The 2,500-nt window shown below is 51.4% G+C and overlaps 1 long non-coding RNA gene across 1 annotated transcript in view; it reads right to left on the bottom strand.

Annotated features, from left to right (window-relative positions):
• Positions 1–2,353, bottom strand: part of LOC126569877 (uncharacterized) — a 90,175-nt gene extending 87,822 nt beyond the window's left edge. The window contains exon 1 of the long non-coding RNA XR_007607821.1: positions 1,648–2,353. This is a non-coding gene — a long non-coding RNA (uncharacterized LOC126569877). The remainder of the gene's footprint in view (positions 1–1,647) is intronic.
• Positions 2,354–2,500: the final 147 nt, after the last annotated feature.

The following is a 2,500-nucleotide window of genomic DNA, read 5'->3' as shown; positions in this document are numbered from 1 at the left end:
TGCACTACGCTGACGATCACGATCAGTGCGGGGGCGAGCACCTCCCTCCGCACCCCTTCCCCGGGGCAGAGAGAGAAAAGATCATCTCCGTTCAAGGCCTCGGTTTGTGGCGCACTCGATCGCTGTGTGTCGGTGAAGAGCATGCCGTGGCCTCCAAAAAGTGCCAGCAGCCTTAAGACGCCAAATCCTCGAGCCCGCCAGCAACGGACGAAGATGGAGACGAACGGAGAGAAAGAGGGAAAATCCTCCTTTCCCCCTCGTCTTGTCCCATCTTCACCGAAGCAAAGGTCCGCAAATCAATGAAAAATCAAATGCTCACGACGCCACGACGCATTAAAGATGAACTCCGGGTGGGGTGGGGTGGGTGTGTGAGTGTGCGGGCACCACCTCCCTCTCCTCGTCGATCTCTTCACGCAGAGAACAATAATGTTTGGAAAATGAAAAACCACCGCCACCACATCCGCCGCTGATTTGCTGGCCGTTTTTCGTGTTTCGTGGACCGGTGACCGCGTGGTGGACTGACTCATTGTGCAATCGTGGCGAGGGGGAGAGGAGGGGCCTGATGCTTCTTCGATCTTCGGTTTACCACCGGGAGGGTTGGCAGAGGGTGCGCAGAGAAGTGGGTGGAGGTTTTCTATTATTAGTTTCGGTTTTAGTTGTGTTTCGATTCGTTTTCTGGCTTGGCCTCCTCATCTTGTTTACTTTTGGGCTCAAAAAGGGGTGGAGGGTGGGCTACTTAGTGCGTTTGGTGTGGCCACAAGACGAAGACCAACAATAACAAAACGACGCCAACGACTCCAACGACTTCAACGACGACGCCGTTCAAACGGAATATTGTTTCACTCTCGATGGTGTGTACCGGGAGGTTCGTAGTATGGCATGTGGCACGCGCACTCGCGTGGTCGCACTCCACCTGAAGAGATGATTTTTGGCCGGCATTTCGCGTTTGTTGCGTTTCTGCTCGCCCATTGTGGATGAGCATTTTCGAACGAAATCGAGTCTGGTGTGTGTTTGGTGGAGAGAGAGAGTAATTAAAAGCCAATTGCCTTCGAGACGGTTGATGGTCAAGCAGCCTAAGGCCATGGTTAAGGGGTGTTACGGGGCAGGGGTGGAGTTATTTTTAACGAAAAGGAGGTTGTCACAATTGTCCTTCTGAGTAGGTCGAGGATGCCTTGAATGATACTTCTTATCATTTTGTGTTTTGACAGTCCAATAGACTAGATATCGATCGTATTCTACACTTCGATTAAGTTTTGGAACAAAGTGAGTGTATAAAGTTCGATTTGTCTTTGGTTTTCGACACAGTAACTCCAATTGTTTTGATTTTGAGCTGTCAAGCCCTAATTCATCTTCATGTTCACAAAGCGGTGGGAATATGTTATTTCGAATCGAAAGAGAGACGACTTGACTAGACAGCAGCTGCATCTGCCTCAACGTGGCTGTCAACCCTCTTCTAAAACACACAACAAGCTCCGCATCTAGTAGTCCTCGCTCAAACCAAGCGTGTTTGACAGTTTTCGCCATCTTTTCAATCAACACACGTCCGCTGCGATCCCCAGAAGTGGTTTGGATTGGCGAAAAGCACGACAACAAAGCACGAAAGCCCTCGAACACCGCAGGCGCAGAGATCATCAATAAAGCATTTACCTTTCCACGGCCTGCCGGGGCCGGTCGAAGCGGAGCGTAATGGCATGCATGGCCTAATCGGATTTTGTATGAAATTCGCACCACACTTGAAGGGGTCACTTCTCTCTCTTCCCTCGGTCACTTTGAGGCTGCGGCTTGATCAACTTGTTTCACTGTCCACTGTGTGGGTCTCGTTGGGAGGAGGCCCGTTGGGATATGGGGGTTTGCCTTAATCCAGAGCCCAGAGCTTTCGCAGATTCCACCGCACCTTGGCGGGTTGGCGGGTTGGCGGTTTGTCGGTTCGGTTCGCTCACTAAACCATCATCAATTTGGCCGCAAGGGGCACCAGCGTTGGCAACGGTCGCAGGGGCAGCGGTAACGGCGGCAGCCACACGGTGAAACTCGAACAAATGACTTCATCCGTCATCATCCGTTCCCTCACTCTAGTGGGCTTTACGGGGCAGGGGGGGGGGGGGGGGGTGGCGCTGTGTTATCTACGAAGCGCACGACGACTTGCGGCTTTTGTCACACTCGCTGGCACCCGCCGGCGCACCCGGCAAATGGCGACCAACCGACCGAACCGACCGACCGATCGATCGACGAGGACGACGTGAGATCTCACTTTTTTTGGAATTTTTATAACCGTAAACTAGCCAGAAAACAACAACAACAAAAAATCAACGATAATTGCACACTTCTCATCTCTCTTCTTTGCTTTCTTCTTCTCTCTCTCTCTCTTTCGCTCGCTCGCTCTCTAGCTCTCTATATCTAAAAAACTAAAATACAAAAAAAAAAACAGAAACGAAATTAACAAACAACAACGAAGCTCATCGATCACTTTCTTTCGGAGGGCCCCCGGAGGCCGGCACCGAGG

This window comes from Anopheles aquasalis, chromosome 2 (genome assembly GCF_943734665.1).
Source record: "Anopheles aquasalis chromosome 2, idAnoAquaMG_Q_19, whole genome shotgun sequence".
Taxonomy (NCBI): domain Eukaryota; kingdom Metazoa; phylum Arthropoda; class Insecta; order Diptera; family Culicidae; genus Anopheles; species Anopheles aquasalis.
The sequence above is the reverse complement of the archived record's forward strand: the minus strand, read 5'-3'. Positions and strand labels throughout refer to the sequence as shown.